At 48.2% G+C, this 13,111-nt stretch overlaps 1 protein-coding gene across 1 annotated transcript in view; it reads right to left on the bottom strand.

Annotated features, from left to right (window-relative positions):
- LOC138488751 (aryl hydrocarbon receptor-like) overlaps nucleotides 1–13,111 on the bottom strand; it is a 377,238-nt gene that overhangs the window by 85,408 nt on the left and 278,719 nt on the right. The gene's annotated exons all lie outside the window — the stretch shown is intronic.

Below are 13,111 nucleotides of genomic sequence, written 5' to 3'. Positions count from 1 at the left end.
TAGGTAGTCAAATTCAAGACTGTAGAACCAAAGTGCTCGGGCTCATATCCTAGCTTTTCCAGCGGACGATGCAGTGATCCCTGACAAATCATCTTATCTTGCTGTATAGTACTCTGCTGCCTTCAGTGAGAAAGTGTGTGCTCTCAAATACTGGTAGCATTGTTTGGCCCATTGCCTGATAATTATTTTTATGTATGCCATATGAGTGAGGGGGGGTCATAGAAGAGAGCTGACCAAATTTCACAGTCCTGTGGAAAGAATATTTTCCCATGTGCTTAATTTTATTTTATTTATTGTGCATTTGTATGGCGCCTATGTCTAAGTGTTTCCAGATGCCAATTAGTAAAATTGGTTGCTTTTTATACAATGTCCAAGGTATTCCTGCACACCATGAATAACAGTGAACAAGTCTGTCTGCTGGGTGTATTTAAAGCTGTAAAATACAATTGAAAAACCCAGATGAAATCTTTTAAGCGCTCATCAATGAATATTATGGTACTTGTATACTTGCCTTGATAATGGAGAACATACAGCCAGAATAAGTCTCCTTTTGCATAACATGCACCTATAAAGTTGTGTTTAAAAATATTGTCAAGTTAGGTTACTAGGTGATTTGTGTATTTCCCAAGTCAGTTCGACAAAACGATCATATTAGGCATGATCATAGATTCTGGATCCCTTCGGTTCTTTTGTTCGAAGGGGGTCGGTTGGGGGGGGGGGTGGAGGGATACAAGATATTAAAAAAGGCGTCATATAGTCAGACTTGGACACAGGTATGTGTGGAGTGATAAGGACGGTGAGTACATAAAAAAGGAATGGGGTGAGAGAGATGACACACGCTGCAGATTCCTACTTATCCATAGGATAGAGAGGGGCAAACAGTATCCTGGAGTAATGGAAAGCGGGCCTAGCATTGGCGTGTCCAGTGAGTGGCCTGGGGTGGCACGTGCTACACCTGGAATCTGGGAACCACGGGTGCCACCCCATTATCCTGAACTATGATTAGGTGTGTGTGTGCGCGCGCGCGCGCTCGTACTTCGTGCCACCCCTGCATAAGTCAGTACCCCACTTGGGCCACCCTAGTCAAAAGAGTCTGAACACGCAACTGCGGCCTAACTCTCCAGATTCCTGGAACTGCTTCTCGCACACATTCCTGAGTGAGAGAATAGCTAACTGCTTGTTCTGGACTCTGCCGAAAGAAACGAAGCCCTGAAAACAAACACTGGCTGCTCTCCTTTCAAAGAGGGGCGAGAGACTGGTGCGGGTGTGGGGAGGAGGGGCGGGGGGTTGTCAGAGAGAGAGAGAGACAGTCCTCCCTCTTGTTGGGAGGAAACGGTTTCAGTTCCCGGCACTGCCGCCCGCAGCCTGATAACACGTGGACCAAGTAACCACGCAAAACACAGAGCCCCAACCATTGGTCGGGGAAGCGTACAATGGCAGACATAGGGCACAGTCCCTACAAACCCGCCTGACACAAGGCCTCATTTGCAGGCACATGCCCGCACAATCCCTACAAACCCGCCTGACACAAGGCCTCACTCGATGGCACATGCCCGCACAGTCCCTACAAAACAAACCCGCCCGACAAAAGGGCTCACTCGCAGGTACATGCCCGCACAGTCCCTACAAAACAAACCCGCCCGACAAAAGGGCTCACTCGCAGGTACATGCCCGCACAGACCCTACAAACGCGCCCGACACAAGGCCTCACTCCCGACACAAGACCTCACTCGCAGGCACATGCCCGCACAGTCCCCACAAACCCGCCGACACAAGGCCTCACTCGCAGGTACATACCTGCACAGTCCCTACAAACCCGCCCGACACAAGGCCTCGCTCCCGACGCAAGACCTCACTCGCAGGTACCTACATATCTGCACAGTCACTACAAACCCGCCCGACACAAGGCCTCACTTGCAGGCACATGCCCGCACAATCCCTAAAACCCGCCTGACACAAGGCCTCAACTCGATGGCACATGCCCGCACAGTCCCTACAAAACAAACCCGCCCGACACAAGGCCTCACTCGCAGGTACATGCCCGCACAGACTCTACAAACGCGCCCGACACAAGACCTCACTCGCAGGCACATGCCCGCACAGTCCCTACAATACAAACTCGCCTGACACAAGGCCTCACTCGCATCCACATGCCCGCACAGTCCCTACAAACCCGCCCGACACAAGGCCTCGCGCCCGACACAAGACCTCACTCGCAGGTACCTACATACCTGCACAGTCCCTACAAACCCGCCCGACACAAGGCCTCACTCGCAGGTACATGCCTGCACAGTCCCCACAAACCCGCCTGACACAAGGCCTCCCTCGCAGGCACATGCCGCAGTCCATACATAGGCAGGGCCGTTCTCCTAGTAGGCCAGGCCAAAACGTTAATACATGTACCGCAACCACAGGCCGAGGGCAGCGCACTTATCTAAATCCTCATTCTTCAGACCAAGAAAAGGGTTTAAAACCAGGCGTTTCTGCCAGCTGGTTACATGCCCCATTGTACCACACCGCCTTGGCACCTAATGAGCCCAGACATTCCCATCGCGTGAAGCATAATGTTCACACTGTGAATGTAGGGAATTGTTAGTTGCTGCCAACCATGTTTTGTAGTTTATACTCCGGTGGTCCCCCGCCCCTCCCCCCTGTTGGGTATGGAAAGTACACTTCTATGGCACTTTGTGCCTAAGACCTTAAGCCGAGTAGTCACCCCTCACCCAGCCATCACACGGGTGCTGAGCGACTCAATCCATTTATAGTGTACACTTTCTTCGTTTGTGCCGCTGATCTCGCTTTGAGTGCACCTAATCCATCATCTAACGAATACCAGCAAAACGTGTTTTTATTAAATCAAAAAATGAACACCCATCGGTTTCGCAAACTGGGGTTCTAAGTAGCGAGGCTGTAAAAAAAAGGGGGCTAGAGTGTGCCCTGTTGCTACAATAGTTCACAGGACACCTTCAGACAAACACTGTGACCATCTCTTTTGCGCCCCCCCCCCATTGGTTCCGGTTCATGCTGTGGCAGAGCAGACAAGGCATCCCACACGGGATATCATCATAAAATGCCTTATTTATTTATTTATTTAATTTTATTATGTGCAAACGAATCCCTGGCTCAGATTTGGATGGCATTTTTTGCTCACTTTTTGTCAAAATAATACCACCTTCCTCCTGTGAATGTCCAAACGAGTCCACGAGTCTTTATTTCAGAGGGTGATCAGTTACGCATGGAATGGTTGGCAGTGATTGTAAGGGCATGGTTCCAATCACAAACCGCATAGGAGCAAAGGGTTTGCATTCAAGATCTCGCATGCTGGAGAGAGTTCACATAAAATGGCCCACTCACATGCTAAGGAACGCCTGGGTAGTTTCTAGGCAACGGTACCCAGGGAAAAACACCAAAAATGTGGTTCCACCACTCCCTCATGAGTTTGCGGCACACTCCCACGACGCTAACTTTGCCAGCAAGGTCTAATGGCCAAAATCAGTGTGCACAGACGCAACCCAGCAGATCCCAGAAAATGCCATAAGATGCAGCACTGCAGCTGAGCAAACATGAGGTGCTCAGGTACTGCGTCATATTCATACCGGGGTAGTGGAGTGGTATTAACAAAGACATGCAAAAAGGGGCTGATGGTTAGGACTTCACAGAGTTAATAACTGGGACGAGGAAGAGGATGACATGGAGGTGATGGATCATTATAGGATTATTTTTTAATGTATATTTTGGCAAAGGACAGATTAGGGACCTCTTTGACTCTGTCCCAAGTTTTTAAGTAAAGTGTAAAGTCACTCAGTTATAGGCACAATAGTTGCCCCTTTATCATATCCGTGCTGCATAAACTAATTTTCTGGCATCATTTTCAAAGCTCACTGCACATCAAAAGTGCAGAGCTCAAGTTTCTCATTGCCAGGCATGTGAAGGACGGCCAGTCCTGTTTTTGCTTTGAATTCTGAGACTTGTAGGTTTTTCCATTAGAAAGTAAGGAAAACTACACGTCCCAGAATGCAAAACAGGACTGCATGGCCTTCTCGCGCATGGCCAGGGGAATCGTGTGAGCTCAGAACGTTGTGTGTATTTTTGATCCTGTTTAACAAACCGTGTTTAACAAGCACTTCCAAAGTCTGAAGACTCCTGCCTAGAGAGTTCATGTGGAATAGATCATCAGCTGCTGATTGGTGCTATAGTGAAGCTAATATCACCCCTTGGTTCCTATGAGCAGACGCACGTAAGCCTCACAGCGTGCTTGCTTTCTTTTTGTATACATTAGCACTCTGCACACCCACCCAGTGCACGCATCCAGGCTTCAGTGATTCTCTGGAAGAGAGGAGCAGCTAGTGAAACCACACGGAATCATTGTTGTAAATGTGATAACACACTGGAGAAAATACACTGGGGTTTTGGCAGGTTTTAATGCAATCATACCTGCCTTTTTTTATAGCCTCTTCAGGTGGTTCAAAAACCCAGGTCACCATTTCTCTTTCCTGCAAGTCTGTCACTTTTCTGGGCCAGGGGAACCTCTAGTTCAGACCTTTACACGTAATGGGGCTTACATAATTGGCATGTAGCCTCAAATACTCCCACGCTGTCCCACTCCTCACCCTCAGTGCTGTGAGGTGGGCTTACTGTGACATTAAGCGCTATAGTCATTTGCGGCGACTGTCAAGAAATGCATGCATATGCATCCCCCTCTACAGGAACCCTCAGCAGTGCAGCAAGTGGACCCTCAGACAACATATTACACTATATGTTAATGTTAAAGGATATTTATACCGCGCACTATCACCACCGGATTGGTCCCCTGGCGCTCTGGCGTATCCGAAAGGGAATGAGGGTGGGATGGGTTAGTAGGACTGAGCAGGAAAAGAGCAAGGGAGCTGTGATGTGCTGTTGGCAGCCTCAGTTCGGTTAACAATGTTCACTGAGCTTAGGAGTGCTTTCGGTTGGTAGCTGACGAGTGCTGTTTTGTGAGGCTATGTGAGGATTGTTTTGTTGTTGCAGTGTAGTGAAATGTGTGCGGTTAGTTGGGTTTTAGAGGCATGGTTGTGTTTAACAGTTTGAGAGGTGTATGCAGAGGGGTGAGATTTTAAGTATGGTTGGTTACTGGCATAACTATCTAGATGTGACGCATGCTAGTCTTCACAATTCTTTCTAGATGTGATGTATGTTAATATTCACAATTCTATCTAATAAACAACCAGTAATTTGGATTACCTTCACCTGTCCTGGGTAAATCCCTTCCCAGGATTGTTCAAAGTCAATTTCCCCAAATGTTCAAACAGAAGACTAAAGTCTGGAACCAGTTCTTGTAAGTTCCAAAGGAAATAAAAGTTCACCAACCAAAACATCCACTGGTAACAATTCCTCAGCCTTCAGTTGAAAAGATCCCTTCCCCCATTCCAGCAAAGAAAATAGCACCAATGGTAATCCTCGATGTTTTCCGCCCAGGATTGCTTTGCCATAGTTCAGAACGGTGGATTAGCCACTTCCTCTACAACTCACAAGTGCGCATAACATCTGCAGAACATTTGGGCTAATTGTCAGGATGCGTATTCTTTGGTTGTTCCCTTATAGTCAACCACCCTTCTACTACTGTTACTGTGGAAACCAGACTCCTGAGTTCCACAGTATGTCACTACTTCAATGTGACATCTATAATAATAATAATAATAATATTTATTGTGATTTAGTTTACATTGAAACTTTACACAAACATTTACAATAGAAAAATTATTAGCATGTAAAAACATAATACATATTTAAATCAAAATCTATAATAAAACTGAAATTTCATAAACAATAATAATATCCACTTACAATTAAGCATTTTGGTACTCTCACCTTCCAAGCTATACAGCCTACCACATATAGACTATGGCTATGGACTACTACTACTCTGGGTTCACATCAAGTTCTTTAAACAAAGGAAAATTAATAACTTGCAATAATGTCTCATTCACCTTGTATGGCAATATTCCCAAATCGCATATAAGGTTCCCTTTGATTCCAGCAGATTTGTTTCAGCTTATTGTCTTTCTTAACTCCTTATATTGTTATGCCTAGGCTGACTTCAACCTTCAGCCAGATGGGAGTAGTTTCTTACCTGTAACTCCATTTCTCCAGCGTTGGTATCTTTCATGGATTCACATGCTTAGAATATTCCCCGTCGTCAGACTGGGAACCCTCGGTACACATATATAGTCGTTTTCTATAGGAAAAAACTTCCGACACTTGTGTGTCCTATCCACATCTACGTCCTCCCCGGGGACGTCCACGCATGCCCCATAGGACGTAATGGTATATAAGCCCCGCCCCCGCGGGTCCCGTCAGATTTCGACCCCTCCAAAGAAGAAAAAGGGGGAAACCTTTTTATGCACATATCCTGCACATTGCATTTCGGGGAGGCTGGTGGGCGCATGTGAATCCATGAAAGATACCAACGCTGGAGAAATGGAGTTACAGGTAAGAAACTACTCCCTTCTCCAGCATTGGATCTTTCATGGATTCACGCTTAGAATAGATTGTATAGCAGTATCCTAGAAGAAGGAGGTGAGAATGCAATGCAACATACATTACAAAAATAACCATTCCCAGTCCATATATATACTGCACGTAAGCAGTAACATTTATATAAAGGCGATACATCAAGGAAAAAACCCAAACGTCGGCAAGGTAAAAGACAACAGTTTCACCATTTGGCTTACCTCATTGAAAAAGATGGCGCAGCACTGCTCTCCCCATCTGTACTTCATCCGCGTGCTGCCTTTCCAGGCAGTAATGGCGTGTGAATGTGTGTGGAACTGACCACGCCGCCGCCTGGCAGATGTCTGTCAGAGGAATTCCTGCCCATAGCGCCACGGAGGAGGCTGTCGATCTCGTGGAGTGGGCTCTAGGGTGCCCTTGTAGGGGTCTCCCGGCCTTGGAGTGACTAAAAGCAATTGCCGACGAGACCCATCGGGCCAGTCCTTGCTTGGAAATCGCCCTTCCTCTTGTCGACGGACCATATGCAATGAACAGCTGTCTGGTAGTTCTGAGTTCTTGCGTTCTTTGCAGATAAAACTTTAACGCTCTTTTCACATCGAGCGTATGAAGAGCCTTTTCCGCCGTCGACGACGGTGTCGCAAAGAAAGTAGGGAGAGCAATGGTCGAGTGCTTGTGATAGACCGTCGGTACTTTCGGGATGAAAGTAGGGTTAGTTGATAAAATTACTTTGTCCTTAAAGAATCTCATATATCGAGGATCTATGACCAATGCCTGTAATTCCGACATTCTTCTAGCCGATGTAATGGCAATTAAGAAAGCCAGTTTCCAAGATAGGAACTGCATGGATGAAGAGGACATTGGCTCAAATGGAGGCTTCATTAAGGCCGCCAACACCACATTCAAACTCCACGACGGTGGGAACCGTTTCGTAGGGGGGAAAGTTCTAAAGAGACCCCTCATGAAATGTTTCACAAGTCTGTCACTGAATAATGGTGAAGACTGTCTCCTCCTCGTAAACCTTGAAATGGCCGCCAAGTGCACTTTGATGGACGATGATGACAGACCACTCTCAGCTAGGTGAAGAAGATACGGAAGAATTTGTTCAGGGGTTACTTCTAAAGGCTGAATTTCGTGCTGTGTTTGACACCACGTACAGAACCTTCGCCATTTGCATATGTATGATTTGTTAGTCGAAGGGGCCCTAGCCGCCTGCAGTATTCTCCGGCAATCCGACGAGACTTTCAAGCTGCCAAACTCTGAAAAGTCAGGAGCCATGCTGTTAAGTTGAGGCTGTCCGGATTGTGGTGCCACACCGTTCCCTTGTCCCTGGACAGTAGGTTCGGCACTTTCTGGAGAGTTATAGGCTGTTCCAACGACAGATGTAGGAGGTCGGAAAACCATGGTTGTCTCGGCCAATACGGTGCCACTAGAATGACCCGGCATTTGTACCTGCGAATCCCCTGGATTGTCCTCCGTATAAGGGGGAACGGAGGGAAAGCGTACAGGAATTTGTCCGTCCAAGGAAACGAGAACGCTTCCACCAGGGATCCTTTTTGAGGCCATCTGCTTGCGAACTGTTCGCATTTCCTGTTTTCTTTCGTTGCGAAGAGGTCGATTGAGGGGGTCCCCCACCTTTCGAAGATTATTTGAAGCTGACCGGTGTCCAGCTCCCACTCGTGTATTTGAGCCATTGTCCTGCTCAGGGAATCCGCTTGCACATTCTTCACACCCGGGAGATGGTAAGCCACTAAGGATATGTTGTGTTTCAACGCCCAGTGCCAGATCTTTTGAGCTTCCGCCGAAAGGGTCCTGGATCTGGTGCCGCCTTGTTTTATCAAGTAGAACATGGCTGTCGTGTTGTCTGTCAGCACTCTTACTTTTGATCCTTTGATATGTGGAAGGAATGATTTCAAGGCCCATCTCACTGCCCTCAGTTCCAGCACGTTGATGTGTAGGTGCGATTCGGTCGAAGACCATCTGCCCTGGGTTTGATGATCGTTCATGTGTTCTCCCCAGCCCGTCAGGGAGGCGTCTGTGATGATGGTGTTCTGAAATTCCGGCTCTTGTAGAGGAACTCCTCTGTCCAGGTTGTGAAAGATTTTCCACCATTGGAGGGATCTGATGACACCCTCGTCGTCGACGGTTATCCTGTCCGACCACCGGCCCGTGGCCTGCTTCCATCTGTCCGACAGGAACTCCTGTAGAGGCCTCATGAACAATCGGCAGTTTGCCACCAGGTGGATGCACGAAGCCATGGAACCCAGGATTGCCACATATTTTCTCACGGAAAATGTGCTCTGTAGGCGAAGTTGACTCGTCAGTTGTTCGATCTTCAATATTCTGTCTAGGGACGGTTTCACTATTCCCGAGTGGGTTTCGAATTGAGCTCCCAAGAACTTCAAGCTCTTTGAGGGCTTTAGAGAAGACTTTTCGAAGTTCACTGCGAACCCCAGTCGTTGCAGAAGTTGTAAGGTGGCATGTACGCTGTCGTTGGTCGACGCTGGGGAGGATCCCCTCACAAGCCAGTCGTCGAGGTACGGGTATACATGATGCCCTCCCTTTCGCAGCCAGGCTGCCACAGGTGCCAGACATTTTGTAAACGTTCTTGGGGAGGACTGTAGACCAAATGGGAGCACTGCAAATTGGTAGTGTGTCTGACCTAACATGAACCTCAGAAACCTCCTGTGTGTTTGACACACCGGAATGTGGAAGTACGCGTCCTGTAGATCTAGTGACGCCAAAAAATCGTCCCTTTGGACGGATCTGATCACCTCCTGCAGTGTAAGCATTATGAATTTTTGACTCTGTAGGGTCTTGTTGAGGTCTCGCAGGTCGAGAATAGGGCGCCATTTTCCGTTTGGCTTCTTTACCACAAAACACCGTGAGTATACCCCTAGGCCTTTCTGCGATGCAGGGACTAATTCGATGGCGCCTTTCTGTAACATGAGTGTTACTTCCTGCCACAAGATGTTTAGATGTGGTTGGGATAGGTGTATTGGTGGACATTTTGGAGGTTTGCATTTGAATAGTAGGGAATGTCCGTACCTCACAGTGTCCAAAACCCACTGATCTGTTGTGATTGTCTCCCATTCCTCGATGCAGCTTGACACTCTTCCTCCCAGAACGGCACGCTTCCCGTCATTGCTGGTCTTTCTGTTTGCTCGTCGACGACGAATAAGTTGGTCGTCTCTTGGAAGACTGGAAGTTTCTGCGCCGGCTTGAGGTCTGCGAGGCGCGTCTATATCCTTGGGAAGGATACGCTGATCTACCAAAAGATCTATCCCTGGTTGCTGAGAATCTTGCGTTTCCAGATGCTCCTCTAAAGGGACTAAAAGAACGAAAGGGCTTACCACTCTGGAGAGAACCCAACGAGCGTGCTGTATCTGAGTCCTCCTTCATGCCCTTCAAGGCCTCGTCCACCTTTTCTCCGAAAAGAAGATCACCTTCGAATGGCATGTCCAAAACTTTATACTGTACTTCGGGTCTGAAGTTGGTGCACTTAAGCCAAGCCTGGCGTCTTAGAACAACTCCGTTATTTATTTGTTTAAAACCCGAATCTGCCAGGTCCACCGCTATATTAATAGCATGATTCGATGCCTCTTCGCCTTCTCGAACCAGGGACATCGCCGTTTTTCTATGTTCTTCCGGGAGGTGGTCCAGGATAGGTGCCAGTCTGTGCCACATCTCCCTGTCATATCTGGCCACAATCGCCAGGGAGTTAGCTGCTTTCACCGTTGAGGCCCCCACAGAAAGAACCTTCTTACCAAACACGTCTTGGCGCCTCGCCTCATTATCTGGAGGGGTAGAGCATTTATGTTGGGCCTTTGCTTTTCTCTTCGCCGCCGACGACACCACCGAGTCCGGTGTAGGTTGAGCCGAAAGACACTTCGGTGTAGAGTCTGGTGCTTTAAATTTCTTTTCAATGCGGCCTTTGACAGCCGGCTCAGAAAATGGGTGACGCATGGTTTGGACACCTTCTTTCCAGACATGGTCTAAAATGGGTATTGAGAATATTGAGCGTCTACTCTTGCCCATATGGTCAAAAAGAAAACAGTCCTTTTTCTCCTCCTGTTGGACCAGGCCAAACTCCTTGCACGCTTTTTCCATCATAGAATGAAAGGAACCTATATCATCCGGTGGTGACGGTTGAGTGGGACTCTTTGGTGTTTCCATTTCCACATCCGACACCCAGGATGGATCCCTAGATGGTGAGAGGGATATATCTGACGCTGACCCGTGGTCAGATAGGGAGTCCGAAAGCTCACCTTCCTCCTGGACTGCTGGAGTAGTTGGAACCCCGATCGATTTGGTCGGGCGGTGTGAAGGGCTGGGCTCGTCGACGGGGTGTCGACGGTACAGGTGGAAGCCTTTCGTCCAGCGATTTCAGCAGCGAGTGTAAGGAGGACAGTACCTCCATGGACAGGGTCGCCTGAGAGCTTGGAGGTTGGGTAAACACAAGAGAGCAGGTTGCTCCTGATGGAAACCTGGGTCGTAGACCGAAGTCCTCCGGGCTCACAATTCTGAAGCCGTCGTCTTCTTTCGAGGTAATTGACGCTGCCTGTTCCTGTAGCAATGTGTCAGGCAACCCCATATCAAATACCTCCGGTCTCCAGGCCAGAACTTCCGTCGACGAGGACATTGTCGCCGAGGTCGTCGCTGAGTTGATGACGGGTGAAATCGACTGCGTCAGCGGCAGTGAAGACACCGACTGGTTCGTCGTCGTCGACGTTGGGCCTGCAGGTGGCTTAGGTGGTCCCGCCTTCACAGCGCTCTCCCTGCGTTTATCCGAGTCTCTACTCGTGGCTGATCTGTGTTGATCGCCCGAGGAGGATTTAGGCCTCTCCTTTCCTTTCTTCGACGAAGTGGACTAAGATGTCTTTCTTGCAGAGCCTTTAGAAGAGTCCTTAGAAGAGTGACTTAGTGGAACGTCCTTTTCCACAGGTCGTGACTTCTTAGCCGGGGGTTCCGACGAGGTTGAGCGTCGAGGGGCTCCGGATGTTTTCGCAGAGGCCACACTGCGAACCGAGCCCACCTCTGACTGAGGGTACGCTCCCGCACCGTCATTTAACCAGGATACCAGCCGGCGGTTTCGATCCTTCAGGGTTTTCTGGGAAAAACCTTTACATATTCCACACTGGTCTGCCGAGTGGTGAGGGTGTAGGCAATAAATACAGTCTAAATGACCGTCCCCCTCATAAACCTTCTTCAATCCGCACGTGGCACACGGGCGAAAAAGAGGTTTACCCGACATTCCGATAAAATTAACAAACTCACAGGAGTTTCGACAATTCGAAAAATCTAGCAGTAGAGACTACGCGAGGAGATCCCACTATCTTTGGAGACGGTTGAAATCTGACGGGACCCGCGGGGGCGGGGCTTATATACCATTACGTCCTATGGGGCATGCGTGGACGTCCCCGGGGAGGACGTAGATGTGGATAGGACACACAAGTGTCGGAAGATTTTTCCTATAGAAAACGACTATATATGTGTACCGAGGGTTCCCAGTCTGACGACGGGGAATATTCTAAGCATGTGAATCCATGAAAGATCCAATGCTGGAGAAGTTGTATAATGCCATCAATAGGCTCATGCTAATACAATGGAGCCAGAATAGTTCCTCCTTAATATATTCATAGCTATGTACATGTTTACCCAGAAGGAGGTTAATAACACCCGTCATTTTATGGCATTCTGTCAACAAATGTTTAGCTGTCTCCAACTGATCTTGCTCTTTACAGAGGCGACATAGCCGTAGTTCCATTGCAATCTTATCCCTTCTCCCAGTGACCATTAATGAAGGTAATTGTTCTAGCCTTAGTAATAGTATAAAAGCGTCTTACTGCTGGGCACAAGTTCTATAGTCTAATAGTCTATGCTGGACCAACTGGTAGCTTTTTAGGTCTCGGAGATGATCGTAGTTCTCCAGCCAGTCCCAGAGCTCTATACGTTTTCCCAATGCCCTCTGTGCCTCATCTGGGTCACTTCCCACCCTTATTTGCCACCCAATTTCAGCAAAAAATTTAGTCATCTGGTTCTTGGCTGTGCACAGAGAATTTGCCTTCGACATCTCCTGATGGGCTGCTGTTAATAGCCCATTCCTTGTGTTACTGATCATTTTCAGATATAATGTAGCACGCTTTTTTAGTACTATCACTTTTAATGAAATCAGCCCGAGCTCCAGCCTTATTATTGCCACAGGTATGCCAGGTGGTAGGCCCAAGATGGAACGTCAGAATTTCCCTTCTATCTGTAACGTTCACCTGGTATGCACGGGGACGTCACTCAGCCTGTTCTGACCTCTTACGACCTCAAACTCTTCCCTGGAGGCTATTCGATTGGAGACTGGGCCTGAAACACAGGATTGGTAGAGTTTAACTCCCTATTGTCTCTGTGTGCTTGAATCCCTTCTTCCCCGGGGTCCAACCCTTCCCTTTGATCCACAGCTCACCTTGTTTTCTTGGATAGTGTGCTCTCCGTCCTGCCTTCAGCGCAGGGGCGCGTTGATTGATGCGGGCTCGTTGCTGCTTTCACTGGCAAGAGTCCAACAGGTAAGTATAATGAGGCTTTTGAACAGTTCTCTAACTTCGTTCCTTTCCTTCCTTAGATGATGGCCGGC

Source organism: Ambystoma mexicanum, chromosome 9 (genome assembly GCF_040938575.1).
Source record: "Ambystoma mexicanum isolate Mex_15411 chromosome 9, UKY_AmexF1_1, whole genome shotgun sequence".
Taxonomy (NCBI): Eukaryota; Metazoa; Chordata; class Amphibia; order Caudata; family Ambystomatidae; genus Ambystoma; species Ambystoma mexicanum.
This window is presented reverse-complemented; position numbering and strand designations above follow the sequence as displayed.